The sequence below is a fragment of the Triturus cristatus genome, chromosome 6 (genome assembly GCF_964204655.1).
Source record: "Triturus cristatus chromosome 6, aTriCri1.1, whole genome shotgun sequence".
Taxonomy (NCBI): domain Eukaryota; kingdom Metazoa; phylum Chordata; class Amphibia; order Caudata; family Salamandridae; genus Triturus; species Triturus cristatus.
Window position 1 is genome coordinate 1,723,114,618 of NC_140589.1, and position 22,088 is coordinate 1,723,136,705.

General features: G+C 51.1%; 1 protein-coding gene across 1 annotated transcript in view; it reads left to right on the plus strand.

Moving 5' to 3' along the window:
- Window positions 1-22,088, plus strand: part of IARS2 (isoleucyl-tRNA synthetase 2, mitochondrial) — a 551,921-nt gene that overhangs the window by 314,920 nt on the left and 214,913 nt on the right. The gene's annotated exons all lie outside the window — the stretch shown is intronic.

Here is a 22,088-nt window from a genome sequence, read left to right on the forward strand (position 1 = left end):
AAAAAGCACATTTACACTACATCAGACTTTACCTCTTATAAATCACCATGCATTTTCATACTTGGGTAGTGTTCATTACTCACAACAACGATTTATTTTTACACGATTTTGTTTAAACCTAATCCCACTCATCAGTGGGTTTCCAAAATACATCTATTCACTGAACCAGCTGCCCCCAGTCCATGTGACAGAAGATCCAGACAGTCCAACATGCATAGTTTATTTTTCTGTTCTTTATAGAGGTATGAGAGGAAAAAATACATTATTGCATTACTACGCAGATATGATTTTAGGCAATGTGCACCAGCCCTTTGTTTTATTCAGCAACTAGGTGCTGTTCATGTTTGTTTCATCCTTGCATCTTCTCTTTGAGCAGCTGTCAAACGTAGGGGCACTTTCTAACTGCCGTTATCATAGTTAAGTTTGCTAATTCCGGTTTTGAGTTTATATTTCTGTATCCACATATAATGGAGTTTGATGACCTTTACCAATGGCTTAATAAGACTGCTTGTCTTAATGATGGATTGTAACCAGTATATGCTTTTAGAAGATAGTGATTTTACGTTTTTTAGGATCCTCATATGTCCGATTTTATTTTTTTTTAAACGTGGAAAGACATATTGATTATTGTGCTTTTATGCATTTTTATGGATGATGATGAGACAGAATGATGCAGTAGGGTTGACTAAAGTGTGCGCCCAGTAAAGGAAATCTATGCAGGGTAATGCAGCACACTTGGTGTTAGCATTACATTATTTCACCATTTTTAAACACATGTTAACATTTTCAGGGCAAAGGTTTCACCTCATTAGTACAACTTTGACACCCAAATACAGAAATAAGCACAAAAAAGTGGCCAGTCAGTCTTTGCGAAGGGCCTTCCACTGTGTGGCAATAAATGTTGCTGTGTTTATAGTAACTGTTGATCCGTTTGAGCTAGAGACAAAATATTTTGTTGCTGATATCTGCAGACTATGCAGCAGATAATGGACTATGCTGCAAATGTGTACAAATCCATAACTATGCAGAAAGCGCCACAAAATCAGATATTTCCAGTGGCCCCGACCTTAGGTTAACTTAACTTCAAGTTCAAATCCAATAATATGAACAAAAATTATTTTAGAAATAGGTTTTCCACTCTCTTCTGAGGTCCAGCGTCAATTAGGAGTGTTTTGCTTGCTGCACATAAAAACTTAAAATCATGAATATATCAATGTTCTGTCTAGAAAGACATCTTTAGGTCAGTTCATTGAATATTGGAAACCCGAATAGAGCAGTCTGTTATTTTATCTATTTAACAGCATTTTTTAAATTAAGTAATATTTTTTAACTTGCAGCCTTATTTTAGAACTTTTGAGCATTACTGCCCACCTAGCCACTCCAGCCCATCTGCAGTTTTTTGCATTTTGTGTTGCCTGCTATTCTTGGAGGCACTGTTACCTTTTAACAAAGTTTAATTAAATTGATGCACCTCAATCCTTTGTGTTATATAGTTGCCTAAAATTAGAAATATAATTTTTGTTGTGTTCCCAAATCGTTGCATCCACGTACTGCATCACATGAAGGTACGGTTGCTGTTCTTACAATATAAATATATTTACAAACATACCAAACATTTTAGGTTCAATGCAGATCATTTATATTTAATAGCTAGACCATAAAAAGGCTGCATATATCTTATGGTGTTCTTTCGTGTGTTTAAAAGCCTTGTTTAAATTAAACTTACATTTGTCCTTGGCTGTAGAAGCTGTGAGAATTTTTGGAGCTGCAATATTGTAGGCTCTGTCTCTTAAATGATTAATGTTTAACTGTGTGAATGAGTGTATTTTTACAACCGGCATATCTTGTCTTCATTTTTATGCTGCTGACTGTTGTACCAAGAGCAGATAGGAGGCTTAGTTTATACTTTAGTTCCCACCATACAATCAAAGGGGCTGGACATTTAATTTCAAGGTAAAAGCAAACAAGATCTAAGATAAGATGTGTGGAATCTATAACAGATAAAGTAATTCTGTCCCGTTAGTGAGCATTGACACCTGATCATTGCTGTAATTTTGCTCTGGTTAAACTTCAGATGAAACCATATTTTTTCCCAGCTTTCAGCCACAATTATTTGTTAAATTTAAAGTCGCAGGGAAAGAAGCAGAAATACCCTTATTGACAATTGGCTCCAGTGGCGCAAGTTTAAAAGTGATTTTGTAACTATAAAAACTCTATTCAAACTTTTTATATTTTTTCTGTCTAGTGAACCTTTTTGTCAAGAAAGAAACCCCTGTGCCTTCATAATAATGCATTGGCTAACCCGATGATTTATTTACCAATAGTTTCCTTTAAGTAGCAAGAAGTTAAATGTTCACTCTGACTCATGACAAAATGAAATTGTAGCCGACCATAAGCGGGGAACAGGTGGCGGCCCTGGATGCGAACCTTACTATGGAGGAACTACTGGAGGCCATTAAGGGTATGGCCAGATGCAAGTCGCTGGGCTTGGATGGGCTACCCCCTAAGTTCTATCAGACCTACCCGTACCTGCTGCTAGACTGGCTTCTGGAGGAATTTCAGGAGGCCTGATAGTCAGGGCCCTGCCTAAGTCTCTGCAGGAGGCCCTCACCATTATGTTACCTAAGCTGAAGTGCACCCCGGAAATTCTGGGCTTGGATCGCCTGTTGTTCATGATTAACACTGATGCCTAGGTACTAGCAAAAGCTGTAGCCAACTGTTTAAAGGCAGTGATCCTAAGATCTGATAGAGACTACTAGCCGCAGATTCCTTAATGTAGAATTATCCCAAGGTGTGAGACTGGACCCGGAAAGCTTTCTTGCCCAGCATCTCTGCGCGCCGGGGGGCGGCACCACGCGACTCTGCTCCGACTTCCTCTGCGGGTTTGACGTCAGCGAGGTCACATAAGCCCCACCCCGGCGCGCTGACGTCAGTTTTCTTCTTTTCCGCGTGGAACGCAGATCCGGATCGTGTTCCTGGCCTGTTTCAGGCCTTCTTTTTCCACTTTGAGCGTTTTTCTTGTGAACCGTGTGCGAATGCCTTCGGGCTTCAAGACGTGCTTGTCTTGCGCGCGCCAGATGTTGGCGACGGATCCTCACCCCATCTGCATGTGGTGTTTGGGGGACCACCACGACTCCACGGACTGCGAGGCGTGTCAGCAAATGAAGCCAAAGTCCTGGCGGGAGCGCCAGATGAAACTCCTTTCGGCACACATGTCCAGGTTGGTGGCGTCGCCGCGCCCGTCCCCCGCGGAAGGCTTAAAGACCCACCGCTTCCGTCTCCGTCATCGTCCGTCTCCCAGGCCGCAACAGCGACGCTCACCTGTTGGTAAGTGTCGCAGTTTGTCCCCGAGGCCCGGTCCCCGGCCTGTTGGGGGCACGGGTTCTCCGCGGGTGGTGCGGCCCCGCGCTTCGCCACCCTATCCGCCGTTCCCCGGCGCGGGGGCGACCAGAGTCCAGATGGAGGCCTATGCAGCGGCCTTGCAGGCCTCTTTGGCTCTTGCCTCTTCCTGGGATGTCTGCGGATCCCTTGCCGTGTGCGGGGACTTCTGCGGCGTCACCGGCGGCTCCGGCGCAGACCGGTTCGGCTCCAGGTTCTGAAGTTGTGGTGCGTCGGGGTGCGGCCCAAAGGGGTTCCCTCCTTCGGACCACGGCACCTCTGCCTTGCCGCACACCCCTGCGGGGGTCCCTGTTGTGTCGCGGGAGGTTACCGGGGCTCGGGACGTGTCCTCGAGTCCCCCTCGGTCCTCTGGGCAGGCGGCGGCCTTGTCCGAGGTGACGCCGCTCAGGCGCCGGCGGCTGCTGGCCCTGGCGGCACTGATAGGGCCGGCTAGGGTTCGAGGCGTGTCCCCAGGCCCCCCTCGTCCCTCCACACAGGGGGCTGCCTCGTCGGAGGTCGAGTCGACGTCGTTCCTTAGCCGCCCCGGCTCCGCCTTGGTCTCCTGCGTCGCGCGTTGTGGCGGAGTTCGTTCCGGCGTCCCCTTCGGTCGACATTGACCTGACGCCGGTGGCGGACTCTACGGCGCCGGGCAGACGTCGGGTCGTTGATTTGTCTTCGGACGTCCCTCTTCTCCAGAGGTTCTGTGGTTGTTGGTCTCATCTCCTCTGGAGACGGGTCGCCACGTCGTGGCTTTTTCCCCGGCGTCCTCTAAGGACGGCTCTTTGCCGTCACCGCGCCCGCAGTCTTCGCCGGAGGTGCCTCAGGTTCCCCATTCATCGGTCCACCTTCCCCCTTTCCGGGCTTGGCCTTTCCTTCCTCTGGTTGGGCTGGGGGACGGCCGCCTTAGCTTGCAGCCGTCGCCCACGGAGGAACTGCTTTCCCCACCGCGGGGCCCCTACAGAGGAGAGTGCTGCCTTCGCTCGGGCTGTTTCCACAGCTGCGGGAATCTTGCGCATGGGCGATCCAGCTGCCCATTTCTCCACGGATCATCTGCTGGGGGTCCTCCATCAGGGTTCTGGTGGTCGGGAGCTGCTTCTTCCCTTCGACGATTCGCTCCACACTTCTATTTTGGGGGCATCCTGCCACAGGGGACCCGGTGCCCCAGCCACTTCTGCACCGCCACCGTCCTGCCCCGCATGATCCAGTCTGTCTTTCCCTTCACCCCTCTACCAGGGGCCCTCTTTTACAGACTCCCTTTCCCTCCCTGCTATCGGTGTTGCCTCCCCCGTCACGGGAGACCCGCTGGTTAGATTCCTGGGGGCGCAATATCTTCGCCTCCTCCAGTGCGGCTTTGCAGGCCCTTAACACTCTTTGTGTATTGGCTAGAGCCACTTCTTGCTTATGGGATTCGGCGGAGTCCCTCATGTCTTCCGCTTCTCAGGAGGGTGCCTGTGTTGATCTGCGGCACCATGTGTTGGATGGCCGGAGCTGGCGACGTTTATTCTTCGCTCGGCTCTGGACATTTCGGAGGTGCTTGGTCGTACCATGGCTGCTTCGGTGGCCCTTCGCCGCCATGCCTGGCTACGGGACAGTGTATTCCTTGAACGTTAGAGAACGGCTGGTTGACCTTCCCTTTGATGGCGCTCTTTTGTTCCACGCCCCTGCGGATTCTGCCATTCAGAGGTTTCTTGCAGGGCTTGGTCCTCCTCCTCCTCCCCCTCCCCATCAGTGACCTGTATGTCGGTCTGTGTTTTGGGAGGTGTCTTTTTCCGTTGTTTTCCTGGGGCCTTGTGACGAGTTGCCCCGGTTGTGTGTTCTGTGTGGTTAATGTGCCTTAAGGTCCTTTTTTTGGGACTTTGATGCTGTTGGCTGCTGGTCTGGCCCTTTTTTGACTTGTGGTTTTGGCTGTTGGTAAGCCATTGTAGGCCCTGAGATTAGGCCTTCTGTGTATTCTTTATTGGCTAATTGGCAAGCCGTGAGCGGATTTCTCCGCAGGTCTTTCTGTTTGTCCTCTGCTGCGGAAACTTTTTCCTAAGGTGTTCCCATGTTCTTGGGTCGTAGCATACCCTATGTGGGGTATTGGTAGCTATTACATATCTCTATCATGTGCTCGGGAGGTGTGGTGGCCCTTTTGGGGCTCCTTGCTCTCCGTGGCGTGATGGTACGTCGCAGGTGCGATCTTCTTGCCGATTGTTTGAAGCAGCTTGCGTTGCGCCCAGGTCCGTCCTTCTCCTGGTTCGCAACGTCGCTAGACCAGTCTGGCCTGCTGTCTGCGGCATTGTGTTGTAGCGGTTCCACACTTCTGTCCGGTGTTTCGGCTTGGTCCTCTGTCTGCTGTTCTGGGGGGAACTGGCTTTCCTTGGCTTCTCCATTCTGGTGGACGGCTTGGTCCGTCCTCCGTTTCTTTCTGCCTGGCTCTACTTCTTTCGTGGGTCTGTTTGTGTTTCTGGGCCGGCCCCCTCCCTTGGGGTGTGTCCCGGCCCTTCCTGGCCTCTGCCTTCGGCTGGCGTTTGGCTTGTCCTGGGTGCACCGTTTCGTGGTGTTGCCTGCTGCTCACTGCACATGCCTGTGCAGGCCTATTTGTTCTAACCCACCGTTGTGGCCTTTGATGTATTCCCTTGTGCCCCTGCCTTTGCTTCCGCTGGGGCTTGCGCGGCTGTGACTCTCTTTTCCGTCTGCGCTTTGGCGGTAGAGCCGTTACTGCCCTATCCGCTGCTTGCGGCTGAGGTGTGTTCAGCTTTTTCTGTCACTGTGTATGTGTTTCTTACGGTGGGCCCTGCCTCCGGTTCTTCCTCCTCTCCCTAGGGGTTGAGGTGGTCCTTGGGTTCCTTTGGGCTCTCAGGCGCTGTCTGCCCTTGTGGGGGTTTGGGCAGTTCTCCATTCGTTGGGCTTAAGGGTATCCTGGCCTTTCCCTTCTTGTCCTTGTGACATGTCCCCTGCTGGGGCCCTCTCTCTCTCCTGGTGGGGAGGCTCTCTCGCAGGCCCTCCTCCCTTCTGGGTATGGCTAGGGTATCTATTCTACGTTAAGGAATCTGCGGCTAGTAGTCTCTATCAGATGTACAAGTTACTTACCTTCGGTAACGATGTATCTGGTAGAGACGATTCTAGCCGCAGATTCCTTCACGACCCGCCCTTCCTCCCTGTTCTGCGAGGACCCTCTGCTTGGGTTTCTGCAGTCGCCTCCCTCGGGGTGGCTTGTCTTCTGTGGGTGTCCTCTTCGTTTCCTTCTGGTCAGGCATCCCTCCAGCTGGTTTCTTTCCAGCGTGAGGGCCTACTTTTGCTCTTTCCCTCTGTTATTAGAGTTTCTAATCCCCACCGGTCTTCTTCGTTGTGGGTTCTTTTGCCTGTCCTTTGTCCTTCTACTCCTTTCGGGGATTATGCCCCTCCTTGGCAGTGTGGTCTGCGGATTGCTTACCTGCCCTTTGTCCTCCTACTCCTTTCAGGAGGTGGGGCCATCCTTGGCTGTGTTGTCTGGGGATGGGTTGCTGTTGCTCCTCTGTTCCGGGCTGATGGCCCTTCCCTTTGTAGTTGTGGTTGCAGGTTCTCTTTCTGTCACGGCGCTTTCACATGCTTGTGCCTCCAGGATGGCTCTCGCCATCGGGTTGTGAGGTGGTTCCCAGGAGTGGTGCTTGCGTCTTTCTTGCGATGGCTTCGCTGCTCTGGCCTTCTGTTGCTTTACTGCCACCTGCTGCTTTTGCCTTGGCTTGCACGGTTGTTCCTCAGACTGGTGCTCTGCTCTTTTCCTGCTCTGGCCTGCTGTTGCCGCCTTCTGGTGCCTTGGTGCCACCTGGTGATGTTTCTTACCTTTTGTTTCTCTCTATTTTTGTTTCTCTGTTTTTTTCGCACACTTTTCCCATGCTCTCCTTTTGTTGTGATGGCTCCGCGTTGTGATGCGTTGTGATGCGGAAAAGTTCTCCGAAACAAACTGACGTCAGCGCGCCGGGATGGAGCTTATGTGACCTCGCTGACGTCATGCCCGCGCAGGACATCGGGGCGGAGTCGCGTGGTGCCGCCCCCCGGCGCGCAGAGATGCTGGGCAAGAAAGCCTTCCGGATCCAGTCTCACGCCTGGGGATAATTCTATGTTAAGGAATCTGCGGCTAGAATCGTCCCTACCAGATACATCATTTCCGTAGGTAAGTAACTTGTACTTTGATTCATGATGATCAGTGCGGGTTTACCCTGTGGCATAGTACCCTCATGAACTGACGCAGATTGAATAATGGTTTGTAGTCGATGCGGGGCTCGACCCTAGAGGGAGCACTGATAGCTCTGGATATAGAAAGGGCGAATGACACGCTGTATTGGGACTTCCTAAAGGCAGTGCTGAGGCCAATGGCATGTGGCATGGGGTTTCTGAAGTGGGTCTCCCTGTTTTATGTGAGCCCTTCGGCAAGGGTGAAATCAGCCAGTTACATTTCAGAGACTTGGCCTATAGAACATGGCACAAGACATGGCTGCCCGCTCTGCCCTTTACTGTTCGCCCTGGCGGAGGAGTCTTTTGCGATCTGCATACGAGCCGAGCTGGAAAGATGGGCCATATGGGTGGGAGCAAGGGACCACCTGATCTCCTTGTATGCAGATGATGCACTTGTTTACTTAAAACAACCAAAGATTTCAGTGCCACTCCTTCTACAGGAGCTTTGGGGGTTCGCCGAGGCTCCTGGTCTCTAATTCAATCAGGGGAAATCGCTAGTGTTCCCACTGGCAGTGCTGTAAGGGCTACCCCCAGAAACATTGCCGTAGATCGGGTTGCGCTGGGAGCTAGAGGTGTTCAGATACTTGGGGATCCAAGTTGCGAAAGAGGAGGCGAAACAGAACTCCCTAAACATGGGCAAGGTGCTCTTTGGACTTTGAGCCTTGGTGGCGTTCTCGCAATTGCTGCTGTTATCAGTGGCTCGCAGAATCTCACTCACTAAAATAGTGTCCCTTCCGATGTGTTTGAACACATTGCAAAACTCACAGTGCACTTGACACTCTGGTGGTGCTGGTCTGGGTGTGCAAGCGCAGCAGGGTGGGGCTCCCAGTCCTCAGCCTTGACCGTATGCGGGGGGGACTCTGCCTACTAGATCTCAAGGTGTATTATCTGGCCTTACAGTTAAAGCATGGGGCTAGGTGGTGCTCAGATGGGGATAACTGGGAGAAACACCTATTGGCTGGGATCCCAGAACCGGGACACCTGCCATCTATAATGCTAGCAAGATCAAGGAAAAATAGAACCCACCTATTTGTAGTACATGTACCCCAGGCTTGAGGGAGTGCCGTCTGGAGGGTGTTTCGGACACCGCCGTTTTCCAGAAGGCTCCTGCTGCGGTGGAACCTTGAGTTCACAGACCTCATCCCAGAGATATCTTTGACTAGATGAAGAGAGGGGGGATGTGAGCTGCTAGGGGACCTATACTGGCAGCTGGCTGTCTCACTCATCAAGAGGCTCCGGAGTCTTTTCGGGTGGTCCCGGGTCTGATGCAGAGGAGGCAGAGCAGGATTCACATACATGATATGGGTCTGTGGCAGACTGACTCTGTATTGTATTCGATCACCTGACATGTGCCACTGATAGCCAACGTGAAACTATGATTAGACGCTGTCTGTTGCTCCATATCCTGTCCTCCAGAGATGGTAGGGTATGTTGCAAGTTTGCCCAACTGGGTCTCTTGCTGGCTAACTGGATGGTTGCCATCAGATGGCTGTCTCCCCCCGAACCCACGATCCTGGCATGTTTCAGGGACCTAGTGGAATGGTCTTGGGTGGAGCGGAAAAATAGGAGTGAAGTGCGTACAGACAAGCGCTTGGAGGATGATTGTCTAGAGTGGGAGCACGTGATACAAGACATAACTGAAGGGGGAGAGGTGGCACCAACTGTGGCGCCAACGGAAGGGGAAATACAGTCCCCAGTGACCAGGATAGTAGAGGACTCCCATATTAGCAAACGGTAACCAGAGCTAAGAAAGCACTGCCACAGATGGACACAGAGCCAGGTGACTGAGGCTGGTGCAGTCTGGGGGCCTGCCCCTTGCCAGGAGAGTTTGGAGACAGAGACACTAGATGCCCCCTGGAGATGCGGTTAAACTGTTTAGACAGTCAAGACCTTATTTTCTACTAACATTGAGGAAAAATATTATAAACCACCACTGGTGACTCTGTGACAGATACATTCTCCTCCGATCATTGCAGCACTATCTCTTCCTTTGATTCTCAACACTGCCCTGTCACTGAATACCTGCTGTCCTGGAACCCTCCACAATCTCAAGTCCAGAGGGGGTGTGACTAAGGAGCCGATGAGGATGGACGCATGAGCTGGGTGCTCCGCGCCGACCCCACCGATTATCCTGGATTGGGAGCCGGTATTAATCGTCCGAGTACCGGGGATCGCGCTTGTATGCGCTGGGAGCTGCCAGCGGCGATATCAGGCAAGACCAGAACCCTGCCGATGAACGGTGGCTGGGAGAAACGCAGAGCCCGGCCCGAGCGCTTTCAAGATGGTGCTGGCGGCGGCCGTTCAGTGCCCATTGTGAGCCTGGAGAAAAGACTTGGAATGCGGCGCCAGAGATTGGGAGGATTCTTGCTGGGTGCGACGAGCGGCATCCGACCCCGGATCCAGCAGGACATTTGAAGTGTGGACTGAGCGGGGGCGCGGAGCCACAAGCACTGTGAGTGTTGGCTCGGCTCCGGGGTGCCCAGCTGTGCGGAGGCAAGCGGCAGAGAGAGGAGGAGGCGGGCATACGGCCTGCGGCGGCCCGGTCTGCGGAGACTTACGGGGGACTGAGCGGCACCTCGCTCGTCCGAGTTCTACTTTGAGGGCTGTGCTGGGGGACCGGCCCGCAGACCTGACCGCCATTTTGAAGGCCCCGAAGAGCGGCGGACCCCGCGACTGGGAGAAAAGCGGAATCACCCCCTGATGGCGCCTACGGCGGCAGAGCCCTGATGAGGGTGATTAAATGACGTCTGTGCCTGCTGACGGAGGCCCCTGGAGGATCAGACGAGCGGGGACTACTGGGTTGAGCCGGCTGCAAGGGCTGGCCTAGCAGTGGAGGAGCCTGCAGACACAGCGAGGTTAGAGGGGAGACGAGCGGGCGGTGGAGCGCCCCGCAATGGCCCTGTGGAGCGGAGAACGAGGGGCGAGGCAGTGTGTCTCTTCCTGGGAACTCGGGTTGCAGCTATTGTTGGAAGCACAGAGGACGGACCTGACTGCCACCGTGGTTGCGCTGTGGCCAGTGGAATTACAAGTGGGGACAAGTGGAAGTGCTTTCCCAGCCGCGATCGGGGTGCTCCGGGGTGGTTGCATGAAGGGAGACATTTGTTGAGGGCGCTCTGCGGCAGGATAGATAACTGCGAGCCCCCTAATCCTCGTAGGACTAGAATGGTTGCCCCAGAAATGAGTGACATTGTTGGGCGGACCCTCGCTGAGAAACAATAAAATCTGACTAAGCCTCTTTCCACACCGTATAACTGGGAGAGTGGAGTGGACTGCTGGATGGGAAGCTCCCTGCACCTAGGAAGCTGGAAGTAAGGGAGGTTGCTGAATGAGTGGCTGAGAAGGGGACTGCCAGGAGGAGGCGGAAGGATCTCCTGAAAAACCGACGGCCATGTGGTGAGAGACCTGTTGCGAGTACTGGTGAGTGGGACCTCCCTTGCAGTGGGCGTTGCCTGGCATCTGTGACCTGCTCGGATGGAGCGAGGGGACTACCGGGAGGCCGTGCCGGTGGCTTGGAGCACCGCAAGTATGGGGAAACCTCAAGGGAAGCAGGGGGGAGCTCACCCGGAGGAAGAGGTAGCGGACCAGGGGAAGCAGGATGCTGTAGAACCGCAGACTGAGGGACTGATGCAGTGGCAGGTCGACCAAATACTTAAAGCCATTACTGACACTAGAGATGCCCTTCATCAGGACATTGCACATGTGGCACAAGGGCTGGGCCTCCTTCGAGCATATCACGCTAAATTGGCAGACCTTGTGAAGCAGACTGAAGCAAAGTTGGAGGTCCTGGAGCCCACTCAGAAGGCGCTGGAGGCTCAGCTGGGGGATGTCACGATTACAAGCCCTGGAGTTGGTGGGCTGAAGATGCTGAAGGGCGGAACAGAAGGAACAATGTACGGGTGGTGGGGCTGCCGGAAGGGTTGGAAGGGATCAACATAGTAGACTACTTAGAAAATTGGCTGAGGTTGCCCCCGAGGGCTTGACCCCCTTCTATACACTAGAGAGAGCACATAGGGTACCGATTCGACCGCTGGCGCCCGGACGACCACCCAGGCCAGTGGTGGCGCGACTGCTCCATTACAAAGATAGGGACCTGCTGCTGCTTAAGGCACGCTCCTCGGGCCCATACAGGGTGGACAATAGTAATGTGACACTGTTCCCGGATTACACGTTTGAAGTGCAACGCCGTCGGGCTTCGTTCTTGGAAGTCAAGAAAGCACTCCGTGATGAAGGCCTTCAGTAGTCCCTGATGTTACCTGCACGCTTGAGGGTGACCATGGACGGTAAGACGTACTTTCATGATAGTCCTGAGGAGACGTGGACTTGGTTGGAGTCTTATAGAGCTGGGTCGGGTGAAGCAGGGCGCGGCATGGGGCCGCCAGCGGATGTTCCGCGCCCATGCCTGTCACGGCGCATCAGACGGCGCCGTCCTGGCACTCAGAGACCCACGGTGACTCAAACGGAGAAGGAGAGAACAGCAGCGCTGCAGGCCGTGACTGCAATATCCCAGGAAAGAGGGCATCATCGGTGGTGGCGACTGAATCGGAGAAGGGCTCCGAGGGAACTGACTCCGATGGGACTGATACGGGATACTACTGCATGTTACGCCTGGGACGGCGGATGAGATCGCAGACGCTTAATACTGTAAGACTTTTTCATGAAGGCTTTTAGGAGGGACTGCCCCTTGCCTATCCCCTTCCCTCCCATGGGATTATATTGACTAGGGATCAGTAGAGGCGACTAGAGCTGGAGAGGGGGGAGGGTGAAATATGCGGCTCCTTCAGACCGGAATGCCCCACGGGTTGTTGGAGCTTAATCGTCAATGGGGGTAAGGCGCCAGATAGCGGTGGCACTGTAGGTCAGATTTTCTCGGCTCTTGGCTACCCCCTCTATCTTTTTCAGTTTGTTGTCCCTCGGTAGCTACCAGAGGCAAAGTTAGTTTGTTAGTTTGGGTGGGAACTAGAATCTTAGTGCCTGTTCTGGGGTGGGGGCATTTGGGGGGGTTTGGGGGTTTCTTTTGGGAAAGTAAGGGCCACCGGTGTGTCCTCACGGAGCGAGCAGTCACTTATGGGATCTCGACTACAATATGGGGACGTTACCTGAATGAATCACATGGAATGTACGGGGGATGCATACAATGAGACGCCATAAGGTGCGTGCTTACTTAGTGGGCAGGGGGACCCACAGTGCTTTCCTCCAGGTAATCCCATATTAGCCGCTCTGAAGGATTGGCGTTGAAGCGTAGGTGGAGAGGGCAACTTTTTGCACAACATACTCGGCCTTTGCTAGGGGAACACTGTTATGGGTTAGAGCAGGGGTCCCATTCCAACCGACGTGGCATTTAGTGGATCCAGAAGGGAGATTCGCGGTGGTGGCGGGTCGCCTTCATGGTAAAGATGTGACGTTATGTAGTGTCTACGCCCCCAATGTGGATCAGGCGTCCTTTTTTACCCACCTGTCGGGGGGTTGGTCCCTTACTTGACTGGCTCGGTGATAATGGGTGGAGACTTCAATTCTATAACTGACATTGATGTGGATAGATCTCATCCCCCGTTGCCTGAAGCGCCCATACATAGAATTTCCAAAATCAGACGGGACTGGCAGAGTAAATGGGGACTAATAGACACATGGCGTGCGCAGCACCCGGGGGAGCGAGATTATTCCTTTTTTCCGGCGTTACACGAATTGCATGTGCGACTGGATGCGATATTATGCACCCCGGACATTAATTCTAAAGTGGGCCACAGTGAATATCTCACGAGAACTCTCTCGGACCATAATCCGTTATTGTTGCGGATAAACTAGACCCAAGAGAGACCTGTGATTCCGACTTGGCGGATGCGGCCGGAGGCATTGGAAGACCCAGTCTTCTGCGAAGAGGTTGGGACAGGCATTACTCAATATTTCCTTGAGAATGAGGGCACGGCGTCGACGTCGGCACTGGAGTGGGACGCTTATAAAGTGGTGGTGAGGGGACTGTGTATCACTAAAATGATGGGGTTGTGGAAGACACTATTGCAGGATAGAGACGCAGCAGAGCAACATCTACGAACGGCTGAGAGGGCTCGTCCTGAGAACCCGGGGGCACAGGGGGAAGTCTCGTACGCTAGAGAGGCAGTGGCTGTACAAATAGAGAGATTGCGTTGTTTCGACCATAGGTCATACCTGGTGCGTGCGCATGCGGAACAGGATAAGGCGGCACTCTGCTGGCTTGGTTGGCCAACCCGGCCCCTCGGGCACACCCATTTTAGAACTGACCTCTTCGACGGGAGCATCGGTGTATACCCAGCAGGGGATAAATGGGTTGTTTCTCGACTATTACACCGAGTTGTACCGGAGCAAACTGCGGGTTACCGGGAATGCCATAGGGGATTTCTTGGCAGATATAGCGTTACCGCGACTAGAGGAGACGCAAGCAGACCTGCTAGGACAGGAGATTACATTAGGGGAAATACGGAGCACGGTAAAACATATGGCACGTAATAAAACGCTGGGAACAGACGGGCTACCTATAGAGTTTTATACAGTTTACATCGATTTTTTTGGCCCCTAAATTGTTGGCTGTTTTTAAGGAAGCACGGACGGCTGGAATGTTGCCGGCCTCCACCCGAGAGGCCGTCATTGTTCCCTTCCTGAAGCCTGGGAAGGACCCCTCAGACAGGACAGCCTACCGCCCTTTATCCATGCTAACTTCCAATTATAAAATTCTGAGTAGGATCCTTGCAGCTCGGCTCCTCCCATATATGGTGCAGTTGGTCCACCGAGATCAAGCGGGATTTATCCCAACCCGGAACAGAGCCACCAATGTGCGACGTCTACTCCGTATATTAGGGGTAGACCACTGTCATGCTCCCTCCGAGGCAGTCCTCTCGGTAGATATTGAAAAGGCGTTCGACAGCCTGGAATGGCCATACCTGATTTAGGTTATGCGCGCTTTCGGTCTTGGGGAGGCTTATGTGGGATGGACAGAAATTCTTTACCCATCGGCGACGGCTCGGGTGCGGACGGGGACGATGGTTTCCTCCTCTTGCTCAGTTGAGCAGGGAACGCGACAGGGGTGCCCGCTTTCTCCTTTGTTATTAGCGTTGGCCATTAAGCCCTTAGCGGCACATGCCAGACGGGGACGGCACTATCTCTGGTTGGATTTACGAGTGGATATGCAGTATATTTCACTCTGTCGACGATTTACTTAGTTTCTGGCCAATACGGGGGAGGCTCTGGCAGGAGCGACGACTCTGCTTTGCACATTCGGCGGGGTTTCGGTGCTGGGGGTGAATTGGCTGTTTCCAGTGGTCCCATCCGAGGCCAGCCCCACTCATGTTGAAGACATCCGGTGGGAACCTCAATGCTTACCCTATCTTGGAACCAACATCTATCATACACCTGATGACCTGTTGGAAGGTAATATAGGCAGAGCCTTGCGAGGACTCAGGGGTAGCCTAACGTTTTGGGGTACTTTGCCACTTTCGGTGGCCGGGCAGGTAGCACTTCTGAAGATGGTAGCGCTCCCCCGGTTGTTATATTACTTTAGGACACTGCTAATTTGGGTTCCGGGATCAACTTTTAGACAGCTTCGCTCAATGATCGGGGGCTTTCTGTGGGGGACTGGAAGGCTACGAATGACACTGGCCACGATGATGCGCCCGAGAGCTGATGGAGGATTGGCTGTGCCAGACTTTGAGTTATATTACCTGGCAGCTCAGCTGCAGTGGCTTACTCAGGCGGTGTCTTTGGAGTTCAGGACGGACGGTGGATCCCACGCCATATACTGTCCTTTATTGTACTTCAGCAGCGGCTGCGCCTTGGGACTCTTTCTCAAGAGGAGCGGACGCTGAGGCTGTGTTGGAATCGGAGCTAGCGCAGAGCTGGAATTGCCCGTCCTTATTCCCGGAGATACCTTTGGGTATGTGTACTGCTCTCCCGCACGGGGGGGACTGGACTGCGTTGGCTGAGTAGGAGATGATGAGAGTACAAGTATTGGGGGATTTATATGAAGACAGAGCTTTGTTACCCGATCAGGCCTTGCAGGACAGATATGGCCTCCCTCGTGGGGATTACCTGATTACCTATTGCACTCTGCCCTGGTTTCATCAATACAACGTAATTGGAGGGAGGGACTAGTGGAACCACAGACGTCCATGGCCTGCCAGTACGTAGTGATGGCAGCGGGGACCTTCAAAGCTATCAAATGTTTATACAGGCGCATGGTGGGTGAGGGAATGGAGCCGCTAAGGGAATTGCAAAGGAAATGGCAGGTGGACCTAGGTAAAGAGATCCCCGAGAAGGCATGGCCTCAATTAGTAAGGAGAGCTTGCAAAAGCACCAGGAATGCCAGATTCCAGCTAGTGCACTTCCTTATACTACCCAGGGCATACCTTGCTCCTGCTAAGATTAAAAAGTACTTTAAAATAGACACTGCCCAGTGTCCAAATTGTGATTTGGAGGAGGCGGAGTTTCATCATATGATGTGGGGCTGTCCGCAAATGGGAACGTACTGGGAGGAGGTACTGGACCTGCTCTGCAATGTTACAGAAAGACGGGTAGAGCCTGACATCAGCACTTGTTTACTACACTGGTTTCCGCATACCCGCATTGCTGGCTAATAGGGATATCACAGCGCGCTGGAAGTCAAGGCGAGGGCCCAACTTTGAGAGGTGGAAGGCAGAACTAATTAAATGGGCAACGAGTGAAAGTACAGTTCGGCTCCAGCATGCTAAGCGGACTAATAATGATACGGCATTGGAGTCTGCAAGGGCATAGGAGGCCATAGTGGCGTCACTGCAGGCGCCAGAGGCAGACTCAGATGTAAGCTTGGTCCAGAATACACAGACGGGATCTCCATGAACCACAAGAGCAGTAGGGAAACCCCTGTCACAACCATGTTGTGCATCTGTCGAAATGGAATGATTAGTGGTCAGGTTGCACTGTCCCACTGATACTGCGATAAGTACTGCCGAGGGATTTGTTGTTCTGTCATTCATAGGCTGCAAGTAGATGGGACATACTGGTGGGGATGGATGGGTGGGTGGGTAGGGAGGGAGATGGGCATGGGTTGGCTTAAACTTTTGTTATATTACTCAGGCAAAATGGCACTGGCATGCCTTGACTGTTAGTAAGAACTGGACCTTATCCGATTGTTGCACGCTATAGTGGTACGAGGCTAGCAAGAGATAGACTAAAGACTGTACGCATATAAACAACATGCCTGAAATACCAGGGTATAATGAGACAATCGTCCGGGGGAGCTGTTGACATGATGTACACTGAGTATTAATACTGCTATATTATCTGCCTGACGTTGTATGGAAAATCAATAAAAGATATATTTAAAAAAAAAAAAAAACAATCTTAAGTCCACCCTTCAAGGCTTTCTTCCCTCCCATGCTCTCTAGGCATATTTATTGTTCGTGCTAAAATAAAGGAAACGCCTTCACTCAAAGAATGGATTGTGTTGGGTCGGTTGCAAGCCGTAAATAATTTCTCACAATCGTACATATATATCCGGTTACATCTTATAACCACTAGTTGAATAATGCTTCCTCTCCATCCTTAATGAAACTAAGACCTTGTCTCTCATGCTATTAAAATCGAAATCTGCACTCTGTGGCATGGGTGGAGGCAGGTATGATGCTCTACCAAAACTCACCTTCATGTTATTTATTTTAGTAGAACTTCTTAGACCCATTCTCCCCAAGCGATCTTCGGCATTGAGAATACTATCACTGTAAATACTCTCCAGTTTTTCCTTTCCCAGAAACACCTTTTAGGACATAATGTGAAAGTGTCAATATTTGCTTGTTGAATGACCTATTTGACCCCTGTAACTAATTTTGAGAGTCAGAAGAATGCAGGGCTTCTGCATAGCTGGGTCATTTGTTGTAAGACGCATAAGCTAAGGAGATCCAGAAACAAGGTGTTTACTGACATGTCAATATTACAGTTGGGTATTTGGAAACCGTGAACGTCATCCCGCACAACATGGTAAAATGTATGCTTGCTATGTCTTGGTACTATCATCTGAAACTCTTCCAAGACATCGGAAATGTTTATTGATCAGAAAAACGTGACTTCTCCACTAACTGAGAAACCATTCACTTTAATGTTTAAATAGTGATCTACAAAACACTTCACCTGCGAAAACCGGACTATCTGGTCTATATTCTGAATACAGCTGATGGAATGCGCACGTGCCCTTTTTTTCATGACTGGAAGTCCAAAAGACTTGCAAAGAAAGCACAAATCAACAAGTCTTTTTTCTGGATGTGTACTGAGACTCTGCGCTGACCTCCCATTGCACAGCAGACGTTCGCCCTCATTATTGGAAGTCAAGAAACTGTTAGAAAATCCACCTTTTAACAATCATCCTATCCTTCCAGACAGTATGCTTCTTCACTCTGAGATAAATATTTTCCTTCTATGCTGGGCTTATATTGCCGGACCTCTCTTTATGCACATACCTGCATGCTCCTCATATGAGAAATATGTATTCTGCTTGCTATTTACAGCATTCCGCTGCACTTTAGTGCTAGGTCTGTACTCAATGTATGCCCTCAATAAATTAAAAATAATAATGAAACTACCCTTACCCATCAAAGTCAGAGTATTCTGTTTACAAGATATCTTGCAACTTGATAAAATGGCACACCCTAATAAGAGACTTCAACATTGCTCAGTTTGCTCCTCATACCAGTAATATCCCCCGTTATCAATAGCAAAAATGAGGGACCACTCATATGTTGATGTGATGCTGACCCAGCTGCTGGATTGACTGTTATGGCATTCATCAAATTCCCATTCTCATTTTGAGCTTTTTAACTGTTACTTTCTAGGCTCTTGGGCCATGATGTTCTCTCTGGACAAGATCACATTGACATCTGCTGGTACATGACTTCAGGGAGTCAATCATTTGCTTCCAAAGTCGAGGACACGGCAAGCATGTCTGTTTAGTCTGCTTTAACCAATGCAGTGGCTTCTCCATAAAAGCCACTGTATCTTCAGGTCGGTGCCTACCTGGTGGAAGAACATTTGTTAAAAACAACCTGAGTAAGAAAATGTATTTTTGTTTCAACATGGTGGCGGGGGTGCTCAATGAGGCTATGTGCAGCCTGAGCTCTAGTCAGGCACCCAGAGGCTCCGTGGCTCCGTTCAGCTACGACGGATGGGGCCTGAGAAATGTTGGCAGGGATCTAGCGGCATTTATTGCACCAAACCTGAAAGTGAAGCGAAGCACAGATGAGGAACCGGCACCTTTGTGGTTCTCTCACGACCGTGTTGGATACCGTGGCAGACTGACCCCATGAACGTGGAGACCAGGGATGCAGGAGCCTTGCCTTGGCTTTTGACTCAGTGGGCATGTGTGGCAGCAGAGCAGGGTCAAGGAGCTGCAAAGCTCTGGAATGTATTGCTTAGGAGAAGCCATGGGATACTGTGTGATCATTTGTTTCAAACATCTGCAACTATTCAACCTGGTCAAAAGTCTATAATGTTCTGTGTCTTGGCCACTGTGCTATCTTGTAGATTCTTGAAGTGACTGTTTATTTTTGGCTTGAAAGCGAATGGCTTCATATAATTCTAGAACTGGAGAGGAGACTGAAAATAAAAAGCCTGAACAAACAAGCCATGTCGTGGTTACCTGCTCTACTTGTTTTGATTTACTCGTAGTATTTGCAGCCTGGGTGTAAATGACACTAAATAATAACTAATATTATTTAAAGACATTTATTGATTTCGTTCAGAAACACAAAAACAAATACATCAACAATGGCCATCATCGACGACGTCACAGAGAGGGCCGGTCTGTACAACACAAGCAAATCTTAACCGTAGCATAATACCCAAATCGATCTCCTTCATGAACATAGGATGAAGTAACCAAGTCAACCTCCGGACAAGCAACAAGGCAAAGCCACACCCCACAGAAACAAAATCAGTCTTCCTCTGTGTTTGCAGAGTCCTCGTCATCCGTTGAGTAGTGCTTTCGAGGACCTTCAGGGTCCATGAAGGTGGCCAGGAGTTCCGAACACACTCCCAGATTGTGCTCTACCTTATCATCGCATCTGTACTGCTTCAGCCATACCTCATCTGCCACTGCCCATTTAGCCACATCCGCCCCACAACGATCCACAATGGGACCCACCTAGGTGATCGCCACACAGAGCTTAGCCAGCAGCAGCAAGTGCAAGAACTTAAATGCCATTTTCTGTCCCTTCTGCTTTTGGAAGGCACCCAACATGCAAACAGCAGGGTCTGTAGTAAATGGTATCCACACTTCCCTCACCGAGCCACCTCACCAGAAAGCATGTACAGCAGGTTAAGTCCACACCAAATGTAAAAAAGAGGCCTTGGGATCCCGGCATCTAGGATAACTAACCAACCTACGAGGGTCTATTTTATGGAGGAGCACTGTGAAGCAGGAAATGAAAGTGTATAAGTTTAAATCTGGCATTGCTCGATATGGACTTCACCAACTCAGTTTTCACCCATTGCGCATCCTTAAGATGTATCCCCAGATCACTATCCCACGCTGCCTGGGCAGGGAATGGAACACACAACTAATAAGCTGTCATGGCTTTGTAGCGGAGAGAGACCAAGTGATGGCCCCCTTCCATTTCAAACAGACCCCAAAAAGTGAGTCACATGCAGGTAGCCACGAGGAAAGAGGGCCATATATTTCTGACTATGGCTGTAACATTAACATATTGCAGGAACTGTCCCGGCCACATGCGAAAACTGTCCTGTGCTTCTTCAGACGTGATAAACTCTTCATTGGGGAACAAGTCCACCAGTGTCTCGCAACCACCCTCCTAACAGTCAGACACATTCACAGACTCCACCAGCACTTGAAATGCTGGCTAGTCCCAAAAAATGAATTCCTTTGCAAAAGGAGCCCTCCACAGGGCGACACCGACAGTTTGTTCCCACAAAGAAGCCTTATCTCTAATGAAGGAAGGTATCAAGGCCGCATCCCGATCTCCCGCCATCAGAAGCCGAGGAAGAGACAAGCCTCTCGTCGTGCCCTGTAAAAGAGACTTCTCCCAGTTACCCCCTCCACAAGTCTATGCGCAGCAGGTTGTATCTGGGAGGCCAAGTAATATTGCTCCAAATTGGGAACCACTAGTCTCCTCTCCTCCAGCGGCTGGGACAGAAAGTCTCGCGCCACTCTACTCCTTCCCCTTGCCCATATCAGCAAGGTGAGGAGGGAATGCAACCTCTATGCCAGGAAGTGTCAAACGAATGTTGCATAGAGTATAGACATTGTGACAAAAACACCATCTTGGAAACGGCAAACTGGCCCATGAGGGAAAGAGAGAGGGAATTCCAGAGCTCCACGGAGGACCGGAGGACCTCATTTACTCTCTCAGTATTATACTGCAAGCGTTTGTGTTGTGTGGGCACCATCACCCCTAAGTATAGGAACAGATCGGTCTCTCAACAGAGGGGCAATTCCGGCAATGTGTCCCGGGCGCATGCATCCAGGGTCCCTAAAGGAAGCACCAACGACCAGATTTCCTGTGATTAATCCTAATCCTAAAACCCGAGAGCTCCCCAAAAGCATCCAGGTGACTCAACAGAAGAGAAGAGATAGAAAAGGGTGTAATCGGCATATAAGGGCATCAGGTGATTAACGCCATCAGGTGATTAACGCCCCCATCGTGATCCCCACCCACACTCCAGGGCAAAGGCAAAAAGGAGGGGTGACAATGTACAGCCCTGATGTGTGCCTCTGCCAAATACCCATGGATCAGAGCTTAACTTAACCACTCGCACCAGAGCAGTGGGACCAGTGTACAGGAGATGCACCCAGGTGCAAAAATGCGTGCCAAACACCATTGCCTCCAACACCCTCATAAAGTAGAGCCAGTTGACGGTGTCAAACGCTTTGGCAATGTCAGTAGAGACAACAGCCACTTCTTTCTCTCTACCCTTCCCCTCATGCAGTACATGTGTGGCCACTTAAAATGAATTAGGCAAAGGTTCCTCCGCCGCAGCATAGGAGTCGGATGTGTAGGCCTGAGCGTTTCGCTTCATTTTTTTTTTTTTTTTTAAACAAACTTTATTAGGTCACAGAACACAATGCAGTCAATCCCCGTCCCCCATAGTCCTCCCCCCAGCCAAATCAGGACATCTTGCAATAATCACCCCGGCACATAAGCTACCTCTGTACAGCATTCACCCCAATAATGTCCGTGCTACTAGGTAGTGCATCCACAGGAGTAATCCACCATGAGTGTGCGAGACAGCTAAAACACCCCCACCCCATCTCCCAACATCCCCCCCAACGAGCCCCTCCTCCCTACCCACCCACCCAAGCCTGTCGCCCGTACCTATCAGAAGTACATGTACATCAAAACCTCAGCCACCACCCGTCGAGTCCGCCTCCCAGCAATCCCAACAGACAGTACCGCAAGAGCAGAGGGGGGAAGCCCTGTATAGTGCACTCAAGGAACCGGGGTCCCGTCATCCCCCACCGGATCACCCCCATCCCCCATAACCGAACCTTTGAACAAGTCCAGGAG